The following is an 11,773-nucleotide window of genomic DNA, read 5'->3' as shown; positions in this document are numbered from 1 at the left end:
GACTTCCTACTTTTGCATTCCAGTCCCCTATAATGAAAAGGACATCTTTTTTGGGTGTTAGTTCTAGAAGGTCTTGTAGGTCTTCATAGAATCGTTCAATTTCAGCTTCTTCGGCGTTACTGGTCGGGGCATAGACTTGGATTACCGTGATATTGAATGGTTTGCCTTGGAAACAAACAGAGATCATTCTATCGTTTTTGAGATTGCATCCAAGTACTGCATTTTGGACTCTTTTGTTGACCATGATGGCTACTCCATTTCTTCTAAGGGATTCTTGCCCACAGTAGTAGATATAATGGTCATCTGAGTCAAATTTACCCATTCTAGTCCATCTTAGTTTGCTGATTCCTAGAATGTTGATGTTCACTCTTGCCATCTCCTGTTTGACCACTTCCAATTTGCCTTGATTCATGGACCTAACATTCCAGGTTCCTATGCAATATTGCTCTTTACAGCATCGGACTTTGTGTCTATCACCAGTCACATCCACATTTGGGTATCGTTTTTGCTTTGGCTCCATCCCATCATTCTTTCTGGAGTTATAGCCTGGATTAGGTTCCAGGTAACCTCATGGTGGAGTTCTCTTTTGGATCAACTTACTTTTGAAATGTTTCTGAAAGAAATTCTTTGGTAATAGGACTTCCATACAGTAGCTCAATCAGTACAGTATTGTCTTAATTTGCCAATTTGGTAGAGGTATTTTTTCTTTTGAGAAAAGAAGAAAAACAAGAAGTGCAAATGGGTTCTTTTTCTTTATAACTATAAAGAAGCAACTTTGTCTTCAGCAAACAGACGATAATAAACAGCCTTCTAGTGATCTTGAGTTATGAATCCATAGTTCATAGCAGGATGAAAATCTATCGACCCGAATGAAGCAATCATTCCCACCCAGCTGACCTATGGCGGTCGTTTCACCTTCACTGAGCAATTCTTTTCTGCTGCTTGGAGTGTAAAGGAAACAACCACCTGTAGCTGGACTTATTCCTCGTTTGCTTTGGGAGCCAGAACTACCAGCTCTGAAAATAGGTCACGAGTGACTAGTAGTCCCTGAGAGGCTCACAGGAAGTAGTTGCAAAGGCGGGGGAAGTTTTTAACGACTGTCCAAGAGGCCAGTGAATGACAGGTGTTCAGGAGTTTCTCTGCTTGGCATCTGAAACAGCCACATGGAGGAGCTGCCTTGGGGACAGAATGACAGGTGTTAGCCTGGTGCCTGAGCCCCATAAAGGAGGTGACTCTGCTCTGTTGTACAAGAATCCATGACTACGCATATTGGGAATCATCATGTAGGGCTCAAAGGATGATCATGGAGGATTTACGGCATTTTAAATTTATGGTTTAAATTTAGGCATTTACAGTTCAGAAACCCAATACAATAGTTCCAGGTGGAGAGTCAAGGTTGCGATGAACAATTTCTGAATTAATTCCAGTTCTGTGAGGTTGGATCCCATGATGTCAGGTATATGTTTCTACTAATAATTGTTATCATGGATCATTTGTTACTGAAGTTTACACCTTACTGTTATAGTACAAATGTCAGGGGACAGTGGCAGAATTGTTATGGTACAAATGACAGGGTACAATTACAAACCTGACATTATTTTTCACTTGTCTTACAGGCTCAGAACACAATTTCAGAACCAGTTTGACCTTAAGAGTTACTAGGTTCTTAATTAAAATCATTGTCTCTCCCCATACAAATAGGCAGGATACCATAGAGCAGGGATTAGCCAACCTTTTCAGTAAAGGGCCAGATATTATAAATATTTTGGGCTTTGTGGTCATACGGTCTCTGTTACAACTACTCAATTCTGCTGTTGTAACACAAAAGCAGATTTATGTTTATTTATGTAAATGTTTACATAAACAAAAATGTTTATTTATGTAAATAAACAGACATGGTTGTGTTCCAATAAAACTCTATTTATAAAATCAGGCAGCTGCTTTGACTTGGGGCCCTAAAGTGTAACAGCACAGACTTTGGAGCCAGGTTCAAATCCTGGCACTATTGCTAGTTGTGTGACCTTAGAGAATTTAGTTAACTTCTCTGTGCTTTGGTCTTTCACATCTCTCAGTTGATAAGTTGTTTTTGTTCAGTCGCTAAGTTGTGTCCATCTCTTTGTGACACCATGGACTGCAGTAGGCCAGGCTTTCCTGTACTTCACTATCTCCCAGAGTTTGCTCAAATTCACATCCACTGAGTTGGTGGTGCTATCTAATCATCTTATCTTCTGTTGCCCTCTTCTCCTTTGTCTTTTATCTTTCCCAGCATCAAGGTCTTTTCCAATGAGTCAGCTCTTTCCAACAAGTGGCCAAAGTATTGGAGCTTCAGCTTCAATATCAGTCCTTTCAATGAATATTCAAGGATGATTTCCTTTAGGACTGATTGATCTCCTTGCAGTTCAAGGGACTCTCAAGAGTCTTTCTCCAGCACCACAATGTGAAAGCATCAGTTCTTCGGTGCTCAGCCTTCTTTATGGTCCAACTCTCACATCCGTACAGAGCTTTGATTATAAAGACCATAGCTTTGATTATAAAATGTTGTTATGAAGATTAAATAAGTAAATGTGTAAGGTATTTAAATAGTGCTTAGCTGATATTAAGTGCTTTAGAAGTGTTCATTAGATAACCAAGTGCTATATAAGTGTTTGTTAGATAACCAACCATCCTGTGAAATAGGTAATACTATTCCTATTAAAATTGAAATTTGAAGAAATAAATACGTTACTTCTAAGAAGGCTAAGATTAGAACCTAGTTTTCCCATCTTTAGTACAATTGCTCTTTTTTTCATCAGAGGTGAAATCATCATATCTAAACACAGGGAAATTCCCAGGAACAGCCTAGCTTGTATTTCTCCTCATCCCATCCATGCAAGGAGGTACTATAAGCAGCAGTGTGCTGGCACTGATCTGTGTTGGCTCATTTGAGCAGACTGCTACATTTTCAGGAATTTTGTGAGCTGTGTCAACTGTTGGTAGCTGGAATATGGCCGTGGTGGGAATATTGACACCACGAAATTGGCAGGTGCTACAAATCAGGGCTTTTTTCCTCCAGGAGTACTGGTTCACTAGCACGTGATGGGCTACATGCCAGCAGTGAGCACTCCTCCACGCATGGGTTCTATGGTCTGAACAGTGAGTTTGTAAACTACATTCAGTGGCATGTGACCCACCATATCCTAGGGCACCGTGGCCTGAGAAGAATGCAGATCCCTGGCTTTCTGTCTTGTGGTAGAGACAGAAAAAGATTACATGCTTTGCTTAGCAACAGAAACGAGTCAGTGGTGGCCTCTGGACCCTGATTTCTAGACATCTGACTCACAGCTCTCCTCCTCTTCTTGTTCCAACACACACACACACACACACACACACACGCACACACAAACACAGAGACATATGTGGTTCATGCTAAATAGGGACAAAACGACTTAGGAGGAACTAAAGGAAACAGAAAGCTTGTTAGGCGAACACCATAAAGTACTTTAATGGTCACTTTTTATAGGAAAGGCAGTGAGTGCTATGGCATTTTTGCAAATTTTTTTTTTCAGTTTTTCCTAAGGTGTAGTCCTTCCTCAAATCTGTCCTCTAACCTTTTGTGGGAGCAGCAAAAGAAATACAAAAGAGGCTGGAGTCAGTCAGAAGGACAGTAAGTCAAATCACTTCCTCTTATGAAGTTGTGAACCTCATTTTTCCTCTCTATAAAATGGGAAGCTTAGTCATTTCATTGTTAGTTTTGCATTGTGATTGTGAAAATCATTGAAAATTTGTTATTCATTTACTTAGCATATTTATTACTGAGTACCATCATGAACTGGGTCCTACATAGGTGCTAAGGATGGATGAGTTGGGTACCTGCTCATGAAAAGTCAGGGTCTGGGTGCTTAAACAGACAATCCAGAGTTTGGATCCCAGAGGCTGGATCCCTACAGCTTCATTTGGTTGTACTGATCAAGAGTTTGACCCTGGAGCCAAGCTTCATGTGTTGAATCCAGGCTGTGTGTTGTTTATTAGCTCTGTGACTTTAAGAGAGTTATTTATTAATAGTATCTTTTCCTACCCTGTAAAATGAAATTTTCGGAGAAGGCAATGGCGCCCCACTCCAGTACTCTTGCCTGGAAAATCCCATGGATGGAGGAGCCTGGTAGGCTGCAGACCCATGGGGTCGCTAAGAGTCGGACACGACTGAGCGACTTCACTTTCACTTTTCCCTTTCATGCACTGGAGGAGGAAATGGCAACCCACTCCAGTATTCCTGCCTGGAGAATCCCAGGGACGGCGGAGCCTGGTGGGCTGCCGTCTATGGGGTCGCACAGAGTCAGACACAACTGAAGCAACTTAGCAGCAGCAAAATGAAATTTTAAGCTTTCCTCAGTTTCATCTGTAAACATTGAGATGATGATAGTATCTACTTCCTGAATTATTCCAATGATTAAATGAAATAATACATGTAAAGCTTCCTCTGTTTCTTCATCTATAAAAATATAGATAATAGTAACTACAGCTTTTTGTGTTGGTATTGCTGTAATGATCAAATAACATATGAAAGCAGTTAGAACGGTAAAAGCAAAAACACGAATACATAGATTAATGGAAGACAGACACTAAACAAAGTACTTATTAAACATTGTAAATGCAGTGGAAAAGATGAACAGAATAGGAATCCTTAGCCTGAGAGTCAGGAAAGGCATTTAACAGAGATGGTGTTTGAAACTGTAAATTCATTCATTCACATTTGACAACAAACATTTGACAGGCTTCATGAGTGTGTGCTCAGTCACTTCAGTCGTGTCCAACTCTCTGCAACCCCATGGACCATAGCCCGCCAGGCTCCTCTGTCCATGGCAAGAATACTGGAGTGGGTTGCCACAGCCTTCTCCAGGGGATCTTCCCAACTCAGGGACTGAACCTGTCTCTTATGTCTCTGGCATTGGCAGGCAGGTTCTTTACCACTAGTGCCAGGTGGTAATCAATCCCTGGGTTGGGAAAATCCCCTGGAGGAGGGCATGGAAAGCCACTCCAGTATTCTTGCCTGGAGAATCCCATGGACAGAGGAACCTGGTGGGCTATAGTCCATAGGGTCGCCAAAGTCAGACAAAACTGAAGCGACTTAGCAGAAGCACGAGCGCCACCTGGGAAGCCCATGCAAGGCTTCGTCTAGTGCTAGATCTGTAGTGATAAACCAAACCGACTCACCATCACCAAGAGATGGCTTCTTGGGAGGGCAGGGGAAACGCTTTCTGTGTCCCTTCCCCTTAATTCCAAAACTCCTTTCCCCTTTACAAACATGGAAAACTGACACTTTTTCAGTCTTACGTAAAGTGCCATGCAAACATAGCCTCAAGACAAATCATTTCCTCTCTCAAAAAGACTACCACTTTAAAGTCCCTTCTAGAAAAATTCTGGCACCGTAATAAGTCCTCATCTTTACAGAGTTGAAATCTGGTGGGGGAGATAGTGTTAAATTCATACATAAACTCACAGGTAATTAAAATTGGGATGATGGTTATAAAGAAAATAAATGGAGGGAATCAGAAAATAAAGGAAAGAATGAATAGTAGGGAAGGCCTTTATCAAGAACGGATGTACACATATTTAAGCCAAGAGCTGAATTTGTGAGGGTTAGCCAAGCAAGGAAACAAGGGAAAGAGAGAAAGAAATGGTTGTGCAAAGTCCCTGAGGGCAGGAAAATGCAATGTGTTTGAGGGACTGAAAGAAGGCTTGTGATTGGAATGAGGTGAAATAGGGAAAGATCTAGGATGGGAGGAAGGTGAAAGACATGCCAGTGAAGGTGCAGTGTTGGGCAGGCCACACCCAACACTGGACTTTGTAGGTCAAAAAAATTCACATTTTATTCTCAGTGAAATAAGGAGCAATTAAAAATGTTTATCAGAAGCTATGTTCCAAGTCACACATAGTAATTCACCTTGCTGTTGTGTAAGAATGGGACTGGAAATGGGTAAGGATGAAATGGTTTCTGGGAGGGCAGGCCTTCCTGATGTGAAGAGCCAACTCATTGGAAAAGACCTTGACACTGGGAAAGACCGAAGGCAAAAGGAGAAGAGGATGGCAGAAGATGAGATGGTTAGATGGCATCATGGACCTTATGGACATAAATTTGAGCAAACTGTGGGAGATAGTGGAAGACAGGGAAGCTTGGCACGATTGCCACGTGGTCCAGGGAGTCACAAAGAGTCAGACACAACTTGGCGACTGAACAACAACAACAAGGATGAAATTTGAAAAATCGGTTGGAGGGTAAGGCAGTAGTTCCAGATGAGAGATGGAAGTGGCTTGAATTATTCTAGTGGAAGTAGAGATGGTGAGATATGAATGGATTTGTAGTGGATTTGATAATGAATTGGAAAGAATGACCCCCAGGTTTCTGGTTTGTGGAGCTGGGTAGGTAACAGTGCCACCAGGCCAGAAAGCCTGGGTGAATGTCTGGTTTGGGGAAGAAGGGCAAGAGTTGAGTTTTGGATGAGTGAATTGATGAGGTACTAGTGAGACATTATGTGACATACGGCTCATGGACATATGGCCCAGGGATTCTGAAGGGAGACCTGGGCTACAGATATATATATATATATATCATTATGCTATGAATGTACATACAGATGATAGCTATCACCATGGTGCTCGATATCATTTGGGGGAGCAAATATGGATAAGTGCTCTTATCCTTTTGGGGGTTCCAGATGACTTTGAAAAGCTGATAGAAGCTATACTTCTTCCTTTAAAGGTATTTGTTTTCATTCAAAAGTGTAAGGAATTTACAGACTTCCTGAAGCCCACCCACAAGTTTTGTAAGGTCCATAGATGACAAAACCAAAGCAAACCAAAACAAAGACCAAAATCCAACAACAAACCCAAACAGACTGTACATACAGAAAAACGGGCCCTGGATTGAGCCTCAGGGAGCAGCACCATTTAGAGGTGAGACAGAGGCAGTAGCCACAAGAGTCTGAAATGATACACACAGAGAGGGAGGAGGAAATCCGAAAGAGACATCGAAACTGAGAGAAAAGTGTTTCAAGAATGGGAGATGAAGTTGCTGAGAGGGCCGAGAGATAAAGACTGAAAAGTATCCACTGGAGTTGGCAATAGCAGTGACCTTTGGGAGGCCCAGGACTATACTTACAAAGGGTTTGAGCTCTTGGAAGGAGGCACTGTCTGCCCCTCTGCAAAAAGGTGAGTGAGGGAGATACTCCACGCAGGTGTGGGTTGATGCATAGATTTGTGGGTGTTCTCTCTTGATGGTCTACATTTTTTTCTTTCAATGAATTAGAAAGGTAAGATGATGGTAAGAGGGGAAGACAATAGAGAATACGGGTGGAAAGTGAAGTGAGAGCTAACTAAATGACTGAGCGACTAAGCACATGCACACATGGAGGACTGTTACCTATTTGAAGTTGTGATTGGAGGTTGTGTCTTAAGGAGTGAGTAGGATTAGAGGAGGGAAGGGCTGGGCGCAGCATGAACAGAGGTCTAGGCCCAGAATCATCCTGGGCCAAGAACCAGCCAGCCTTCCAGAACTTTTCAAGGCTCGCACCACTCCCTTTCTCTTCATCCTTGGCTTCTCCTTTTTTGGCTTGTCTTTTCCCTTAACCTATAAACATGCTCAAGCTTTTCCCAGTGACTCAGCAACTCCTCTCATCAGTGTCCAAACTCTCTTCTTTCCATACCTAGAACATCTGTAACAGAAAACTGTTTGAAATATTCAATTGCCCGTTTTCTTCCTATAGCTTTTTCTTATTTGGTTATGTGTTGCCTGACTTTGGGGATGTTGGCTGCTTCTTGAAGTCTGGACCTCTCTGTGGTCTTTTAAAGGCATGAGTGCATCGACAAGTTCCTGCTGGGTTCCTTGGAGATACATGCAACAGCAAGACACCAGAGGGAACTCCTGCAGGGTTTTAGATAGTTCACTCTTGAGGCTGAGTGGAGCATGAATTTGTCTGAAGATTGTTAGGAGGCTACTCTAATAGTTCAGGCTGGAAAGGATGACTGGAATGCTTGCCAGTGGAAATGGAGGTAGAGATTTGAGGCTTATTAAGAAGGTGAAATAGAAATAACTAGATGATTGGATAAGACAAGGGGCTGAATCAATAATGACTCACACCTGGACTTTTCTAATGGTTCAGTGGCTAGGACTTTGCCTTCCACTGCAAGGGGAAGAAGGAGGGTGGGTGGGAAGTTTCCATCCCTGGTCAGGGAACTAAGATTCCATATGCCCTGCTGCAAGGCCAAAATAAAAGAAAAACACTCACATTGATTCTCAACTTTCTAATTCTGATGGCTGCTGGTGCCAACAGCTGAGGGAAGGGCTGTTTGAAGGCAGAGGGCAAGTTTAGTTTTGGATAAGCTGAGTTTGAGGCGCCCCTATGATATCTAGATAGAGCTTCCCGGCAGGCAGTTCAATATTTGGGTCTAACTCTTGTGGAAGAGGTCTGGTCTGCAATTGCTGATTGGGTAATTGCAACCGTGAGGTTGGAGGTGATCTCCTAAGAGTGGAATGAGAAGAGCTGTGGGTTCAGAGTCTTGCATATAAGGTGGAGACTCACAATTAGTGGCACTTAAGGATGCCACCCAAGGAGGCAGAGGCCTTATTTACTGAGATGTGAGAACTGGAAGAGTATACTCTTCTGCAAACCAAGAGAATGTTGAGATTCCAGAAGGTGGGGGTCATCTGAATTGTCAAATGTAGCAGAGAGACCCAGAAAGAGAATGCCTTCAGGGTGCCTACTAAGATTTGGGAGAATGAAAATCAGGGGTTCTCTTGCCCAAGCAGGGTGAGGGTGTGTGTTGGGGAGAAGAGGGGAAGCTGGAATGCCCAGTGTTGAGAAATGAGGAAGTGGAGACAGCAGAGAGACCACTGTATAAGAGGTCATGAGAGGGAGAGAAGCCCTTCGAAGCTAACTGGAGAGGGCACTTGGAGCGGAGGTTGGGCACCATAGTTTTAGGAGCTAAGCTTGTTTAAAGGCGGAGGGAAAAGAGCGAGGATCCAAGGAGAAGCGAGAGGTGAGGAAGGAAGCTTTACGGGCTCAACCCCACCAAGACAGCTTCTTATAGTTTGCCCAACAACTACCACAGTCCTCATCTCATTTACTCATTTGAGGGAGGAAACAGACATTGAGACTGATCCCATGGGCTCGAGAGAGCGCTGTAGATCCATCTGGGTACAGTGGGCGCCCACGCCACGTGGTACGAGAAAGTGCACGTAAAATGTCCCGCTCCACGTGATGTAGGGGCCCAGGAGCAGCGTGTTCCTGGCTCCTGGTGAGGCAACATCGATGCCATGGGTGTGTGCTGTCTCAGATGAGGTGTCACCACGTGTCGCGGATCAAGGGTAGCAACCCCCGACTTGTAGTATCATGTGCCAGGAACCAGAGCCTGAAAGCTCCCAAGGGCGGAGCACCAGAGGTCGGGAGTCTCTTCCTTACTTCCGCCCCTGCAGATGGGAGTTCTGTTAGCCGCGAAGTGAATGACACTAACAGTGATGGCGGGGCCTAAAGGGCACGGGCGAGAGTCTCAGGGCGAAAAGATGGCCGGAGCCCGAGGCAGCAGGTGTCTGAGCGCTCTCCTTGTGCGGGTCGCCAAAGGGACGCAGCGAAAACCGATCTCGCGATTTGTTCACCCGGCCGGAAGATTTGTTCATCTCTGTGCCCCGAGATAAATCTTCTGATAGGGGCAATATTTAATATGCATCCAGAGCTGTCGGAAGAAAATCCCTACCGCTGGAGGCAGTGTAGTGGGCACGTGGGAGCTTTCTCTTGGGTACGCCTTCCAGTCCTCCTCCCAAGGCTGGGCACCGCTGAGCCGGTTGTTAAATGAGATCTACAGTTTTTGGTTTCTGCAAGGGGGAGTGTAATGTTAAGGCACTGCGAGCCTAGTCAGGATCTGACCTCTTCTCCATCACTGTTGTACAAGCTACCTCTGTGACCTTGACTCTAGGCAAGTCAGGCTAGGCCCCTCACTACAACTCGGTTTCCCTGTTTATAAAATGAGGATTTGGACTGTAATTTAGTCTTTGCACGGTGGCCAGGATGGCAAATACCACTTCCTCCCGCCAACAAAAAAAAAATGCCGTCCTGCGTTAGTAACACCTACCCAACAGACAGCTCCTCTGCAGCGCTCTTCCTCGCTCTTTCTTTTCTGCTCCAGCCTGGAGAAGGGGGGCTAAAAGGGAAGATGTGGGCGGGGCCTGGCCATCACCCCCGCCCACTCCGGCCCCGCCCTCCCGGCGTACCCTCTGCGCCCCTCCGCCCTCGGCGCTGGATGAGGCAAGCACGTGACCTCACATCCGGCGCGGGAGTCCCGAGCTAGCAGCGCGCGCTCCCCTGTCCGCTTGCTGGTTCTCCCCGCAGCGTGATCCAGGCGCCACCGCTGAGGGGAGGGGGGGGTTCGCTTCGTCGCTGGCGGCTAGAGGCAGTTTCGGAGTGCAGAACGCCCCCCTCCCTTGCCTACCTCCCCCTGTCGCTCGCCCTTGTTCTCGCCCTGCTCCGGCTGCACGCAGCCGCCGCGGGCGCAGAGGAGGAGAGCGCGGACGCCCCAGCGCCCGGCTCGGCCCGGGCCCCGCCGCGGCGCCTCCCTCCCCTCACCCGGAGCCGCAGCGCGCGGCGGCGGCGGCTCCTCGAGCTCGAGCGACCCGCGGCCGCCGGCGCCGGCCGAGGGCGATGGGGCTGGGCTGAGGTGAAGCGGCGGCGGCGGCTACAGCGGCGAGCCCGGCCCCGGCCCCACACGGCCCTTTGGCAGCCCCGGACGGGAGGCCGCCCGGGAGACGGCGCGGGGGCGCCAGGTGAGTGGCCCCAGCTTCCCCGAGACGGCGGAGGGTGAACGAGGCGTGGAGCGGGTGGTGGTGGTGATGTGGGAGGTTGGAAGAGGTGAGTGGTATTGTTGGGGGTGCGGGCACCAGGTGAGCTCGGGGTCGGCCTCCTCGGGCCGGAATTGGGCATCATTTTTCGGGGAAGGTGTGGGTAGGGTGAGGAGGGGAGCGCTAAGACTGCTGATTGTCTGGGACAGGTGAGGCGAGAGGAAGGGCTCCACGTTGTAGGGTGAAGGCCTGGTTGGGACACGCCGCTAGTGCAGGAGGCAAGTGTGTTGGGGTTTGGGAGTGAGATGGTGAGGTGGTCCAGCGCGTTTAGAAAGTCCAGGAGATGGTGAGATCGAAGGTAGCAGTATTGGCAGGGAGCTTGATGGGTTTGCTCGGGTGCTCACTGAGGAATCTTGACTTCGTCCTTAGCCACCGAGTAGTAGCCTTGCCAGTTACCGCATTAAGCTGAGTGAGGCCCAGAGAGGAAAAGTGACTTAACAACTTGCCTAAGGCCTCTCACTTCGACTTGAGAAACACCTAGGGCCCTTTCCTCCGGTACTTCCGTGACCGCTCTGTTTATAGCTTTTTCTTCTCCCTGTGTCTTCTGAAAAGTTAGGTTCTGGTGGATGTGTGACCTGGTTTTTTCTTTTTCTTTTGCGGGCGTGGGGAGCCGAGGGAATCTGGTTTTGTTGTTGTTCAGTCACCAAGTCGTGTCCGACTCTGCGACCCGGTGGACTGCGGCACTCCAGGCCTCCATGTCCCTCACTGTCTCGGAGTTTGCCCAAATTCATGTCCATTGAATGGGCGATGCCATCCAATCATCTCATCCTCTGTCGCCCTCTTCTTCTGCCGTCTATCCCAGCGTCAGGATCTTTCCCAGTGAGTCGGCTCTTCGCATCAGGTGACCAAACTATTGAAGCTTCTTCAGCACCGGTCCTTCCAATGAGTATTCAGGGTTGATTTCCTTTA

At 46.7% G+C, this 11,773-nt stretch overlaps 1 protein-coding gene and 1 long non-coding RNA gene across 26 annotated transcripts in view; one reads left to right on the top strand and one right to left on the bottom strand.

Moving 5' to 3' along the window:
• Positions 1 to 8,261: 8,261 nt before the first annotated feature.
• LOC145524897 (uncharacterized) lies at positions 8,262 to 10,170 on the bottom strand. The gene is made up of 2 exons (XR_014067932.1): positions 10,102 to 10,170; positions 8,262 to 9,844 (listed from the first exon to the last, which is right to left on the bottom strand). It is a non-coding gene; the product is annotated as an uncharacterized LOC145524897 (long non-coding RNA).
• Positions 10,171 to 10,267: 97 nt separating this feature from the next.
• The window catches only part of ATP13A3 (ATPase 13A3), a 79,482-nt gene continuing 77,976 nt past the window's right edge, over positions 10,268 to 11,773 (top strand). For 11 of the 25 annotated variants that reach the window (XR_014067896.1, XR_014067903.1, XM_081537875.1 and 8 more), the window contains exon 1: positions 10,291 to 10,789. The gene's annotated coding sequence lies outside the window, so the exon portion shown is untranslated. Of the gene's footprint in view, positions 10,790 to 11,773 lie in introns of all 25 variants that reach the window. The other 14 variants (XR_014067897.1, XR_014067908.1, XR_014067923.1 and 11 more) reach the window with 4 other exon arrangements.

Source organism: Giraffa tippelskirchi, chromosome 2, assembly GCF_054371585.1.
Source record: "Giraffa tippelskirchi isolate mGirTip1 chromosome 2, T2T-mGirTip1v1.2.pri, whole genome shotgun sequence".
Lineage (NCBI taxonomy): Eukaryota > Metazoa > Chordata > Mammalia > Artiodactyla > Giraffidae > Giraffa > Giraffa tippelskirchi.
This window is presented reverse-complemented; position numbering and strand designations above follow the sequence as displayed.